Here is a 13,743-nt window from a genome sequence, read left to right on the forward strand (position 1 = left end):
AACAACAGTTGCACACCTTTTACTCCACAACCTTCTTGTGATATTAATGGCCATATTAAATGCACAAACCTGCTAGCCTGTGGCCAGAGAGAGGCATGTCTCATGTTTTGGGAATTGCTGAATGAACAGAACTGACAAGTCCACCAGCTGCTTCAATTATTCGGTGGTAGCTCAGTAGTTTGAGAACTGGCCTGTTAAACCCAGGATTATGAGCTCAGCCCTTGAGGGGGCCATTTAAGGAGCTGGGGCAAACAGATTAAAAAAAAAAAGGGATGGTGCTTGGTCCTGCTAAGAGGGCAGGGGCCTGAACTTGGTGACCTCTTGAGATCCCTTCCAGCTCTATGAAGTGTGATGCGTGCTGCCAAGCTGCCTCCTTAGCTCTGCTCAGAAAAGAACCACCCTTCCCTCCCCAGGGTGGAAGTGCGAAGGATGCAGAGTAGGCAGCACATGGGAAAAGAATGGAGGTGTTTAGGCAGTTGGGGAAGAGATAAATAAGGTGATGCAGGAAGATGGTGTGTAAATCAGATAGGGCAAGGTTGGCTGGTGAGGCAGAAGAGTCAATCTGGACTAGGAGCAGGAGATGGTGCTGGGGTAGAGCATCAGAGTTTGAAGGGTTCCCATTGGCCTCTAAAACGTTCCCAATTTCAATTCTTTTGCCTAACTGCCATCTTCTCAGCCCGAATTCCAACTGTTATTACATCTTCCCAAATTTAACTGCCACTCCCACCTGCCCAGAGCCAAATACCCCTCTGTTATTTCCAGTTTTAACTGCCATACCCAACCAACCCCATCAATTGCCATGCCCCCTTATTCAATTCCAGCTACCCAACTGTCATTTCCACCTGCCCTGGAACCTTCTGACTCCCACATTTCTAGTCACTCACTTCTGTGAGTCTTTCAGAGCCTTTACGCCACTACCACTACTTTGGGTTGTAGTAGTAATAATAATAATAATAATTAATAATTAACAGGATAACACTTCCATTATATGGCTTGGGGGATTCTCTTACTTAAAATATGAATGCTTGTATGAAACTATACACTTGAATATTGGCAGCTGTGAATGCTTATTGGTAAATATTTAATGAAGTAAATGTTTTTGAAACATGTAAAAACTACTATATTTTATAGCCTTGTATAAGGGTTTGTTTCTATTTTTAAACAACTCTGCCATAAAGCACTCCCAACTTTCACAAAAATTGCCTTTAAATAAGGCTATGGCATAATTACACTTGCTGTTATGGATTTATCACTCCTCTTATAGATGCCATTTCAGATTGCGGGGACAACTTTAACCATGGCCCCCAGGGCGGGGAGGAGAGGAGGCAGCTCATGGTGGTGGCAGCTCCTGGAAAGCTTTAAGTGAAAAAGTTTGGAAAGTTGGAAAAATTGGAAAAAGTTTTAAATTTTCAGTTTAAAAACTGAGAAGTTTTAAGTGATATTTAAGCAATATTTGTGGTGGTGGCTGCTCATGCTTCTTTCTTCATAGCAGGGAAGTTTACAGGTTTTGTGTTCTGCAGTACTGCTTTTGCAGCCTGGATGTGTTTAACTTTCTCCTTTTATCTAAGTGTAGACTTTGGGGAAAAAAACAAAACAAAACTGTTCTACAGCGTTTAATTCATTTCACTTTCAGTGTCCTAGTGCTCCAACGTTTGGTTTCAAATATTATCCAGGAATCACGGTCTAAGAACGACTTTCAGCCAGATACACAGCTGTGTCAAAAAGTCTGGGAACTTTTTTGTAGTCTGTGATTTATAACTGTAAACAAAAATAAGTTATAGAAACCTGAACCAGGGCTAATGGTAGAGTTGACGACTTTCTCGACCGCAGGGACTGGATGCTATTCATGGCAATGGTATCTGGTCCGTGAGGTTTGTTGACCGCCTACATGCTGGAGGGTGCAGCACCTCCTCGCTCAAAGTCGTTTCCATTATACACAGGGCCAGCTCAGTAACTGCATGGCCTCTAGGTTACTCATGGGCACAATATACTTGGAGAACTTTCTAATTCCTCATGAAAAAAAATTCAGATTAATATCGTAACTTGATCTTTCACCACTAACATAAATGCTCCTGACACTAAACTACAGAGGTTAAGATTAACATTTAAAAGTTTGTCAAGGGGGAATGTAGTATTAGAGACAAAGTATGTGCATTAATTAACAAATGAAGGGTCGGGGGGTGAAATTAATGATGGCTCAGAAGTAGCTGAGGCAAAAAACTATTTTAAAAACTCTTAGAAAGTCACTATATAGAGTGTAATTAAATGATGGACATTAACAGCATGGATCTATAATAAATTTGGGCTATCAGTGGTTGAGATTGGTTTGGGTTTACGTGCATTGAAGGGTTTATAGAAATGCTTATGAAAAATACAAAGGATTACACTGGAAGGATTTGAGAGCGTAAACATCACTTGAGTGAAATTCACTGGTGGTACTCGAGTAGTAAGACTCTGCCACCTTGGAAATATTAAAGAGTAAGTAAACAGAAGTTATCAGTTGGAAGAGAAGGACATACAGCACAGCAGAGACACAACTGTAAAATGGCTGCTCAGCTCAGCATCTGCACATGTAAAGGAGCAACAGCTCTTTAAAAGCTGTTCTGGGAAATAGTCCTGGAACTGAAGAAAGATCCTGGGGAGGGTTGGTAAGATCAAGGCATTCACAGGGGAATCAACATGTGTGTGTAACAGCCTATCTCAGGGGTCTGCAACTGAAAGAGCGAGAAGAGCCATTTTTTTCAAACTGAATTACAAAATCAGCACTTCAAAAGCCACAATGCACATGAGTACAAGACAGTCCTTAATAAATTACGTCAAACCACACTTTTTGTCTCCCTGGTTTAAGAACAGCGCACACAGTGATTTGTACCAGTTAGAAAGTTGCTACCCCATCTCCAGGCTTTACACACTTCAGCCCCCAAATTCATCCTCCTATCCCCAAGCTTTACCCCACATCCCTCAAACCACCCCCCTTCCGAGGCTTAACCCCTCTCAGCTCCACATCATCCCCCTCCCAGTCTTAACCCCATTAGCCCCAAACCAGCTCCACCAACCCAAGGATTTACCTGCCTGAGATGACCGCCTCTTCCACTGCTCCCGCCTGTTGCTTGGGTATTAATTTTAAGGGCTGTTCAAAGGGAAGTGACTGATTTCAGCTGGGAGGAGCTGAAAGGCCAGGGTGGGGGGCAGACACCTGCAGTGCCCCAAAGCGGGAGGGAGTCACTATGGCGGGTGCGCACCCTGGGCTTGATACAACTGTGTCAAGCCGCGCAGTCTGGCTCCGCTGGTGCTGGTTTGAGCATGGCAGGAGGTTCGAGCAGCCCTTTGCATTGGACAGCAGCTCCCATGTGACTGGGAGGCAGAGCCCTCTTGCCCTCCCTCTGCCTGCCAACAGCTGCCCAGCCTCCTCCTCCTCTTCCCCAGCACAGCTGAGGCAGGGCAGGCTTGGCCGCCCTTCGCCCTAGCTCTCCTTCCCCATGTGCAGTGCATGGGTGGCTGCCAGCTTCCTCTTCTGGGGCTCCCTGCCGCCGCTGACTCCACTTGTGGCTCTGGAGACTGCCGTCCCTTAAACAAAAGAAACTAAAGTCCATTTTAATGGCAGGTTTGTTTAAGCAGCAGCAGCCTCCAGAGCCACAAGTGAAGTCAGCAGCGGCAGCACTCGGAGCCTCAAGTGGCTCCTTAAAGAGCCGTAAGCAGCTCCAGAGCCACAGGTTGCCGACCCCTGGCCTATAGGGTCCTGCCTGTTGACCTGGCCCAAAGCCCACTGAAGCCAAAGGAAATGTTTCTAATTGACAGGTGGGGCTGAATGGAAGAATAGATGGGGTAGCGCCCATCCCCCAAAATTGGAGAGCTGGAAGAAATGGCAAAGTTAGAAGTGTAATTTAAGTAATGTTTTTTTCTTGACAGCAGAGATCTGAGGTCGCAGAGGCATCTTTAGATCTGCTGTTCTTGGAGTGAAGCACTGAAACATCAACAGCTGAGCTGACTTGAATGTGTGTAGGGCAGCAGCTCTCCCCCACCCGAGAAGCCCTGTGTCTGCTGATGTCACAGACAACTTGCTGCTGTGAGCCTTGTAACATATCAACCTGCAAAGGTGAGGGGGCAGATCCTGATGAAATCGGCATCAAGAGTCCTCTGACCTAAGCAGAGCTTCCATCCGCACCCTGCCTGGGTCAATGAGTTTGAAGAAAGTGCTGCAGAAGCTCCCAACCCTGCTGTTGGCTCTGCCCAATACATCTCTGCTTTTCTATTGGTAGAGCAAAGAATAGCCCGCGGATGGGAGGGGAAAGAAGAGCCAGCTGTCTTTTCAAACAGTGTGGTAGTGATCAAGGTGAGCGGGGTGAGAAAGAAGCTGTAGAGCTTTTGCTGTTGGCTGGTGGGGGAGAACAGCAAGGCCAAGTCCACATGAGGGGATCATTCAAATTAAGATACGCAACTCCAGTAATGTTAATTGTGTAGCTGGAGTCAAAGTGCCTTGATTCCAACTTTGGCGCCATCTCTGCAGTAGAAGGTTGATGGAAGAAATGCTTCTGTCAACTTCCCTCACTCCTCACAACTATGAGGAGTACCGGTCTCGATGAGGATGCCCTGAACATTCAATTTAGCACCTCCCTACCAGACATCCTAAATCGAACCCCAGAAGATCAACCTCCAGAGTATCACTCCAGACTTGGTAGCCCTAAGGGAGGCAAGCAAGCTGCTGTCACCTTTGTGTTTTGCATGTGGGTTTTGCCAGTCAGGAAATGGAACCATTATCTCAAGAGCTCTTATTCTAAGAGTTGCTCTGGTTTTCAGCCAGGAGCCAAGCAGGAGTCTGCAGGGCCTTTTGCTCTGCTTGATGAGCCTGCATTCCTCTTGCTCCTGCCTAGCAAGTTGAGCCAGGAGAGAAGCAATAGCATCAGGGGACAAAATGCAGCCACCCCCCACACTCCGAATGGTTCCAATATTCTACTTCTCCCACATACCAGCACACACAGTGGCCCATGTTGGGAATGGCATTTGAGTTTTAATCTTTCATTTTCTTTATTTTGCCACGGTAAAACCTTCATTTTAAGAGCCCTTTACACTGAACTCGTTGCCTTTCGCACTTTCACCAAGGTCCCAGGCCTATGCTGAAACTAAATGGCAGATTGGAAACACCCGGTTAAAATGGGCACCTTCAAAAACTTTGTTCCGTGAAATTGTTAAAACACATTCAGTGTTCTAAATGAGTTTCCTCCCTCTGTACTTAATCCAGATTAATACTTATTTAATCCATAGCATTTTAATTCAATGCTGACTTTACATGAAATGATGACTGACAATAAACTTTAGGACTCTGTGTGTGTATAGTCTCCCATTCATAAACTTGTAGGTGGTATCTACTCAAACACTAGAGCAATGTCAGAGCTTCTGTAGCATTTTGAGCCTCGATGAGCCCTTACTGTAGCAACAGAAGGGGTTGTCCTATTGCTGTAGGGCAGGGATTCCCAACCTATGGGTTGGGACCCAAACATGGGTCACCATTAAAACAAAAAAGCAGTCCAGGAGAACTTTAAAGTCTAGCAAATTAATTTATTAGGTGATGAGCTTTCGTGGGACAGACCCACTCCTTCAGATCATAGCCATACCAGAACAGACTCAATATTTAAGGCACAGAGAACCAAAAATAGTTATCAAGGTTGTCAAATCAGAAAAATAGCAATCAAGGTGGGCAAATCAGAAGAGCAGAGAGGTGGTAGGAGCGGGGAAGTCAACAGTCAGATAAAACAAAGTATGTAAAAGAGTCCCTATAATGAGACAGTGAATTGGCATCCCGGTTCAAACCACATGTTAATGTGTCAAATTTGAATATAAAAGAGAGGTCAGCACTCTCTCTTTGCCAGCGATTCTTCAAGTTCCTTTTCAGTAAAACACAGACTTTCAGGTCATTAGCAGAATGGCCCACTCCATTAAAGTGCTGGCTGACAGGCTTGTAAGTTAAGAGCTTTTTTGATGTCTGTTTTGTGTCCATTCATTCTTTGTCAAAGCATGTTTACCGTTTTTCCTATATACAAAGTATGTGGGCATTGTTGGCACATGATGGCATATATGATGTTCATAGAGGAATGTGGGAATGTGCCTGTGATTCTGTGAATAACCTGGTTAGGTCCAGTGATGGTATCTCCAGAATAGATATGTGGACAAAGCTGGCAACAGGGCTTGTTGCAAAGAAAAGTTCCAGGATTGGTATTATTGTGGTATAGTCTGTGGTTGCTGGTGAGAATCCTCACAAGGCTGGGAGGTTGTCTGTAGGAGAGAACAGGCCTGTCATCTAGGGTCTTCTGGAGTGTGGCATCCTGATTAAGGATGGGTTGTAGGTCTTTAATGATGCATTGCAGTGGTTTGAGTTGGGGGCTGTGGGTAATGACCAGTGGTGTTCTGTTGTTGGTTTTTATGGGCCTATTTTGAAGTAGCTGGTTTCTGGGTATTCATCTGGCCCTGTCGATTTGTTTTTTTACTTCCCCTGGTGGGTAACTCAGGTTTATGAATATGTGGTAGAGATCTTGTAGTTTTTGGTCTCTGTCAGTAGGATAGGGCTTGATTGTAAATAATGGATCTTGTTGTGTGTGTAGGATGGAAGCTAGAAGTGTGTAGGTATGTATAGCGGTCAGTGGGTTTGCAGTAAAGTGTGGTCCTAATCAGGCCATCCTTGATTTGTACTGTAGTGTCCAGGAAATGTATCTCTCGTGTGGCATGGTCGAAGCATAAGTTGATGGTGGGGTGCAGATTTTTAAAGTCTCTGTGGAATTCTTCTAGAGTTTCAATACCATGGGTCCAAATCATTAGATTTTCTATGTGGCACCAGCTGCGTGGCTCTGGGATGCATGTGGCTCTTTAAGGAACCATTTGTGGCTTCCACTGCTGCTCACTCCTCCGGCTCCTAGTCCCTGGCCTGCCACACTTCAATGGAACTCCATTTAATTGGTTTAACAGCTGGCAGGAGGACTCTAGCCATTAAACCAATTAAACTGAGTCCCATTTCAGCACAGCAGGGCAGGGAACTTCCACACTGAAGGTGGGGAAAGGGAGTAGGAGGTCTGGGGAGAGCTGCGCGGAAGAGGCAGCAGCAGCCCAGCAAAGGAGCAGAAGCAGCAGTGCATGGAAGTCATGTGAGATAGGTGGTGGTGGAGGGGTTGGGGCTGCAAGGGGTTTAAGCCGGGGGGGGGGGGGGCAGAGGGAGTGCATTTTTCTAAAGGGAAAACCTTCCTTACCCCACACCCCCATTTTGAATTGCCTTGGGTCACGAAGTCTTACTTAACTGTCAAAATGGGTCCCCGTCTCACAAAGGTTGGCAACTGCTGCTGTAGGGTAATCCACCACCCCTAAAGGCAGTAGTTGATCAGCTGAATTCCTCCATTGACCTTTCTATACCAAGGGCCACATCAGCTTAACCTATATACTATACTTACAATACTGTGCTTATACAACTGCAGCTCTTTACTACTATAGACACTACCTGCACCAACAGTGGAGCTTCTCCCATTGGCATAGATAATCCACAGCAGTGGGCAGAGATAGAAGTGTGATTCCCCAGGCTATGTTAAATAATCTCTGGCAGTGGGAAGGATGATGTGTGCTGCCTAATATCCACCTTTCACCTGATGCTGACCTGTGGAGAAGCCCCTCCAAATCCAGAGAAGAGTTGTGCTGTGGAGGTAGCTGAGCTATCCTGCATTGTAGTAGGAGGAGGATCCAAGTACACATTTGGCCGTCCTGTGGGTGTAACGCTGAGGAATGAGCCAGGCCTGAATTTAAGACACAAACCTTCTTGGTTTTAATTGGACCTTCTTCGGAATTTGATCTTTCTAAATATATACTCTGGTTTTAATCAGTATATCAATATGAATACACACTCAAAAAATAGTCACATATTTCAGCATTTTGAATGAGATGGAGAAACAGCAGCCAGTCATGCCCCCCCCCCCACACCCTTGGCACACCCCTGCTCCAGGGTATTGTCCCCAGCTACTGAACATGGCTCTTCACCTTCAGACAGTGATCAGCTAGAGAGGAATGGGGCAGTGCAAATACTAAACACCTGCCTCTGCACAGGCTCATCTCACTGGTTTTCCAGAGCCCCTGAAGCACTATTAGCCATCGGCCTCTTTAGGAGCCCACTTCTCTACTCTTAGATAAGACTGGGCAGGACTGGAAACTTTCAAGGCAATCCTGAAACAACGGATGAAAGTCTCCGCTGCTCCACTGGAACAAGTCAATTGCTTTTGGCTATTGGTCCACTCCATTTGGCTTCTCAATTCAGTGGCCAGGAAGTTGAGTTTTGGGGGATCCAATGAGAAGGCTGTTTGCTAGGGCCCAACAAAACTGTCGTCAAGCCTGTTCCTGAAGCCTACCCAGATATCCAGTTTAATGATCTTTCCCCAGAAGTGATACCTCTCCAGGCTTTTTTCCTACAACATTCCAATCAGGATTCCTGGAGAACCCATGTTTGTGGGCAAGATAACTGTATCCAGGTGTGCGTGCAATTTAGGAGACTCAAAAGCACCCTAACACCAACATTACTAGGGCTACGTCTACACGTGAAGCCTACATCGAAGCGACATCGAAATAGGCTATTTCGATGAATAACGTCTACACATCCTCCAGGGCTGGCAACGTTGACGTTCAACATCGATGTTGGGCAGCACCACATCGAAATAGGCACTGCGAGGGAACGTCTACACACCAAAGTAGCACATATCGAAATAAGGGTGCCAGGCACAGCTGCAGACAGGGTCACAGGGCGGACTCAACAGCAAGCTGCTCCCTTAAAGGGCCCCTCCCAGACACAGTTGCACTAACCAGCACAAGATCCACAGAGCCAACAACTAGGTGCAGACCCTGTGTATGCAGCATGGATCCCCAGCTGCAGCAGCAGCAGCCAGAAGCCCTGGGCTAAGGGCTGCTGCACACAGTGACCAAAGAGCCCCACAGGGGCTGGAGAGAGAGCGTCTCTCAATCCCTCAGCTGATGGCCGCCATGGCGGACCCCGCTATTTCAATGTTGCGGGACGCGGATCGGCTACACAGTCCCTATTTCGACGTTCAACTTCGAAGTAGGGCGCTATTCCCATCCCCTCATGGTGTTAGCAGCTTCGACGTCTCACTGCCTAATGGCGATGTTAACATCGAAATAGCGCCCAACATGTCTAGCTGTGACGGGCGCTATTTCGAAGTTAGTGCCACTACTTCGAAGTAGTGTGCACGTGTAGACACGGCTTAGGTCAGTCAAAGAAATTCCTTACACATTAGATCAAAAGAAAAGTTTGAATGAAACTTCCTTTTTCTTGATCTTAGAATTTCTCATTGAAAAATTCCCTGGATTCTCAGGCCCTGCTCTTCAGAAAGGGAAAATGAGGAAACAGCATAAAAGTCTGTTGACAAGGTCGTCACCAGCTGAGGGAATAACAAAAGGCAAACTTGCAAATTTATACATCCTCCCTGATCCCAACCCTTCAGATAGTTCCATACTAGAGCAGCTACAGGTTCCACTGCAGTGCAATAGCAGAGATCAGGTTTCAGTTACCTTTGGCTCTCAGCCTGTCAGGGTAACCCACTAGCTGGCTACAAGCCATTTACTGATGTCAGCTATCTGCGGGCCTGGTCTTTCGCATGTCCCAGTGGCTGTGGTTCGCCATTCCCAGCCAATGGGATTTGTGGGAAGAGGCTCTGGATTATCCACTAATGGAGCTAATTCACATTGTGGGTTGGTTGATGAAAGAATCTTTCCATCAACCTAACTCCATCTACACTGGGGATAGATGCTCAGATCCCAAAATGTTTTCATCCACCTGAGTGATGCAGAGAGGTTAATCTAGTTTTTAAACTTAGACTAGTCTAGGTCATCTGGGAATTAAAAAGTCCTAAGACTTCACTCAATTTTCACACTGCAAACTCTTTAATTAGACAAGGAGAAACCATATCTGCTGTATGGCCAGCAAAAGGTACACCCCCCCAAAATACTTTAAAATAAAGTGATCTATTATCTTTTAGAATTTCTTCTCATCCAGACATCAAGCGAGCCCTTAAGTAGTCTATCATCCTTCAGAACTACTTTCCAAAATCCTTCTTTCTCTCAAAAAGATACATTCTTAAAGATGCCTTGCAAATAATTGTGCTCTCTTTTGCTTCATGATGCATACAGCCTGAATTTTTCCCCCCTTTTTTAAAACATTAAAATTATTTGAGGTCCTCAGAGGTACAAGAGACAAAGTAAAAGTGGAACTATTTGAAAAACTAGCAGAAGAATGTAATTGTCAAATGAGTGGTTCAGTATGTTTTTTTTGTAGTGTAAGACCAGCTCTCCAGCTGATCAAATAGAATTGACAAATATTTGACAAATGCAGATGTAAATTCGTTAACTAAACATATTCAATGATTTTTTTGTATTTTGATACACATTTTAAAATGTAATTTATTAAGGCATTTAGAAACAATTTCACAATTAAATGCAGTAAAATTGTTTTATTCCTTTAATATTCAGCATGCATGGCTGTGGAGCAAAAAGTGGTACAGGTATTTTTATCCTGGCTAGCAGGCTTAGCCTTCAGAAGAGCGTCAGATAAGATGGTTGGCCATCACAAAAACTATTTAAATTACGTTTTATATAAAAGTGTCTAGATTACCCTCCTGTTGGGGGTGGCTCTGCTATTTCAGCTTCAATGAACTTCTAAAGAGCAAGCTAAGTTGCGCACAGTCCCTACTTACGTTCCTGATGGGCTCGTTATGGTACAAAAAACAAATGAGAAGTACTGTGGAACCTTATAGACTAAGTCTGTGTCTAAACTACGAGATAAAATCAAATTTCAAGGTGCTAGCTCAATATTAAAATGTGACTGTCTTCACAGCTAATACTATTATCTTGAGTTATTGAGCCATAATCCCAATTACAAAATATCAATATTACTGGATGGGGATAGCATCAAATTCAAATTTAAAATCTCGAATCAAGGCTAATGTGGAAGCACCATGTCCTTAATTTGAATTTATTAACCTCCAGAAGTGTCTCATATGTATCCCACAAAGCTACATGGTGACTCTGGAAATACGGCTGCTTTGTTGTGCGCTGCTCTCCATCCAGGTGTGCAGGAAGAAGGCCAAAAGAAGCAAGTAAGTTTTGATTGAATTTGAATTAGAATTTGAACTGGAATTCAGCAGTGCCCAGCCCTGAAAATATAATGGGTACCCATTATGAAAAAATTCCTTTGCCCATCGTATCACACTGCATCTGTAGTCATCGCATCGCATAGGTAGCAATTATCAGCAGCCCTCTACTGCAACCATGAGCAGTCAGGGTAGTGATCTGCTTAGTGCTTCTCAGGATCACAAGAGAGCCCCAGCTTGGACCCACCAGGAGATTCTGGATCTTATTGCTATCTGAGGAGACCAATCGGTGGTGAAGAGACTTTGGCTGGCCAAGAAAAATGCGGCCATCTATGATCAGATGTTGCGCGAAATGACTGCGTGAGATAGCTCCCAAGACTCTATGCAATGCTGGGTGAAGGTGAAAGCATTCCAGCAGGCCTACCAAAAAGTCTGGGAAGCCAACCAGTGCTTGGGGCCAGCTCCATGGACCTGCCACTGTTATCAACAACTGCACACATTTTCGGGGAGTGACTCCACCACAGAGCCCAGTCTGTATTACGATACTTGTGGAGGCCCTGGTATGGAGTTTAGGGTGAGCCTGGTAGACCTGGGTGGCTGAAGAAAGAAGGCAACAGAGAGAAGCAGGGGGGCAAAGAGCAGGGGACAGAGAAGGTTGTATGAGACAGCCTGGAGTTCTTCATCATTGACCTGGAACCAGTCCCCTCCACACCGGTCCCCAAGCCCCCTGGACCAAGTGGTTCGGGTGAGTATTTATTCTGCATGCTAGAAGCAGGTTAAGGGTGGATATAACTATAGGGTCATATATGGGTACAGGTTTGCTATGTTTCTGTGCCCCTCAGAACAGCATGTTAATGTTTCTTGGGATGGCGCACGTCTTTTCTGGAGATATCCTCAAGACCTCATCCAGGAACTCTTGTATTTTTTTCCACAAAGTTCTTGGGCAGGCCTGACTTGTTGCTGCTTCCACAGTAGCACACCTTGCCATGCCAGGCAACCAGCGAGCCACCTGGTGTCATGGCACAACACAGCATTTTAGCAGCTTTTCACAGCTTTTGGTGATACATTAGGGGGTAGCTGTTCTTGCATCATACCTATTAGTTTTAGGAGGGTGATGTCTTCTTTGGCAACCTGCAGAAGCACACGGATTTGCATGTGTGTTTTTCTTTAACATGCTTCCCGCCCCTTCCCATTTACCTGCAGCAGTTTGTGGGTGCTCCTTTCCCCACCCCCCCACTGTGGTTTGCAGGCTCAGTTGGGCTCCCCCCCATGTCCCTTCCCCCACCCCCAGCATTTCTTTTCATTTTTCGGGACGCCCCGGTGGCATGCGGCTCCTGGATTCTGCTGGGTGTTTCCCCTCCCATGTCCCTTTATATCCAGCCATTCTTGGGATTATTTTTTTCTTTACATTACTTTTATTGTATATCGGACACCCCGCCCCCCATGCAGCCCCCCATGCAGCTGTAATTGAACCCTTCCCCACCATCCCCTACACATGGCTTGATCTTGGGGAAGATTGCTCCAGGAACAGCCAAAAAAAATTTCCTGGCCATAGGACACCCCCAGGACACTCAGTGGCTTCTCCTGCTTTCCAGCCCTCCCCTTCTTCCGAAAAACAGACAATTGCTTACAGCTTACCAGGTCCACAAAGCAATGTGCTGGATAAGTGATGGGAAGTGATGTATTGTGAAATGCACGCTTACTGTCCCATCCTCAATAACTCATGAGTGTCCTTCAAAAGTTAACTTTCACTGATAGTAGACACAGGGACCCATTCACTGCACTTCAAAGCACATAATGTGAATTGTAACTTAACTTTGAGCTTCATTTTCCAGAGCCAATGCCCAGCATAGCAGAGAAGAACCATAGACGAAAAAAATGCCAAGATGATCTTACCCTGCAGCACATAGAAAAGACTGAAGCAGAGCACATTAAGCTGACAAAGGACATGGCTGAGTGGCATCAGTCAAGCAGAGTTTCACCAGAGAATACTTGACCTCCAGCAGCAGCAAGTGGCAAAGCTGTGTGAGGCTGCGGCAAAGCTCGTAACTGCAGTTACAGAGCAAACAGCGGTCCTGTGGTCCCTACTGCAGCTGCAGAGGGACTCCCAAACCAGCAGTGCAGAAGCCAATACCCACTGGCCAGAGTCCCTGAGGAGAGGTCGTCCACCTGCTGTTGTTGTGGTCCCCGCACAGGGGGAGGCAGGGCCGGGATACCCTGCCACTCTAGCCCCAAGGGCCACTGCAAAAGGCTGTTCAAGCACCATTGAGAAGGCTTATTTTCCCTGCAATTTAAACCTCTCCTTTCCCCCAAAATAAATTCATTCCTCTGAGCTCAGTGTGATTTCATGGCATGCAGAAATGAGGGGGGAAACACAAATCAAACTGGGCAGCTGGGGGAGGGCTGAAGGTACAGCTGCCTGTTGATACTCCCTGGCCCGCACCAGATGCATGGCTGAGAGAACCCAGGCAGGTTGTGGGAGGGCTGAAGTCGCAGCTGCCCTGATACTCCCCTGTCTGCAACAGATGTGCAGCTGAGGGAAACAGGTTGTGCAGGATGAAGGCACAACTGCCCACCACATGCATTCTACTTACTGCAACTTAACCCCTTCCCACCAAGT

The 13,743-nt window shown here is 46.0% G+C and overlaps 1 long non-coding RNA gene across 1 annotated transcript in view; it reads left to right on the forward strand.

Moving 5' to 3' along the window:
- LOC142004644 (uncharacterized) overlaps positions 1–5,392 on the forward strand; it is a 71,620-nt gene extending 66,228 nt beyond the window's left edge. Inside the window, exon 4 of the long non-coding RNA XR_012643002.1 lies at positions 3,910–5,392. This is a non-coding gene — a long non-coding RNA (uncharacterized LOC142004644). The remainder of the gene's footprint in view (positions 1–3,909) is intronic.
- Positions 5,393–13,743: the final 8,351 nt, after the last annotated feature.

This window comes from Carettochelys insculpta, chromosome 1, assembly GCF_033958435.1.
Source record: "Carettochelys insculpta isolate YL-2023 chromosome 1, ASM3395843v1, whole genome shotgun sequence".
Classification (NCBI taxonomy): Eukaryota; Metazoa; Chordata; order Testudines; family Carettochelyidae; genus Carettochelys; species Carettochelys insculpta.